Source organism: Colobus angolensis, unplaced genomic scaffold, assembly GCF_000951035.1.
Source record: "Colobus angolensis palliatus isolate OR3802 unplaced genomic scaffold, Cang.pa_1.0 Scaffold18, whole genome shotgun sequence".
Lineage (NCBI taxonomy): Eukaryota > Metazoa > Chordata > Mammalia > Primates > Cercopithecidae > Colobus > Colobus angolensis.
In genome coordinates this window covers 2,539,341-2,540,572 of record NW_012114932.1, presented here as the reverse complement: position 1 = coordinate 2,540,572, position 1,232 = coordinate 2,539,341, and positions in this window count along the sequence as shown.

Sequence of the window (1,232 nt, the reverse complement as noted above, 5' to 3'; positions counted from 1 at the left end):
TTATTATTATTTTGAGACAGCGTCTTGCTCTGTCGGCCAGGCTGGAGTGCAGTGACGCCATCTGGGCTCACTGTAACCTCCAATTCCCAGGTTTAAGCGATTCTCCTTCCTCAACCTCAGGAGTAGCTGGGATTACAGGCATCCGCCACCACAGCCGCCTAATTTATATATATATATATGTGTGTGTGTATATATATGTGTGTGTGTGTGTGTGTGTGTGTGTGTATATATATATATATTTTTTAGGCGGAGTCTCACTCTGTCGTCCGGGCTGGAGTGCTGTGGTGGGATCTCGGCTCACTGCAAGCTCCGCCTCCTGGGTTCACGCCATTCTCCTGCCTCAGCCTCCTGAGTAGCTGGGACTACAGGCGCCTGCCACCATGCCCGGCTAATGTTTTGTATTTTTAGTAGAGACGGGGTTTCACCATGTTGGCCAGGCTGGTCTTGAAGTCCTGACCTCAGGTGATCCACTCACCTCGGCCTCCCAAAGTGCTGGGATTACAGGCGTGAGCTACCGTGCCCGGCCAGGTTTAATTCTGATCATGAAATTTTGTTCCTGTTGTAGAGCAGCAAAGAATTATTTGAAGCACCTATGGAGAAATGCTGGGTACCATTTCCCTGTGGGGACCCTAGAAGATCTAGAGGAGGTTCGGCAAGAGGTTCAAAGCGGGAGCTCCCATCAGCTGGAGTTCGGGTGCTCCTGCAGGAGGGGCCCTCCCAAGGACAGCCTAGGGCATGGGCAGCATGGAGACCCGGTTGCTGGGGCCCTGGTTAGTAGCTCCACTACCCCTTTGGTGGCAATTATCCTAGAGTCTCAGTTCGGATAGGAGGAATTATTCTGTCCATGTCCCGGTGAAGGCTTCGTGTGGCGAGACACATGGCCTTGAACAGGTTCGGGCTGGGGATAAGAAGGGCTCTCAACCTTGGTAGTGGCTCCAGATGCCCCCCAGGTGAGCCTAGCAGAGTGGACTGCCAGCAGCAGCTCTGTGCCGAAGAGGGAAACAGTGCCCGCTGCCTCCCAGGAGGTGGCGCCAGAGGATTAAGCCGCCAACGGTGGGCGGGGCTGAAGAGTCGGGCTGTGGGCGGGGCCAAGAACGCCACCAACTCCCGGAAAGCGCTAGCCGCAGTAGGCCATTCGTGGGTCGAGCTGAGACAGCTCGGGAGTGGACGAAAGTCTCGGGCAGTGCGGGTCGGAGCGGGGCTGTGGGCAGGGCTAAGGCCGTGGGGCGGGC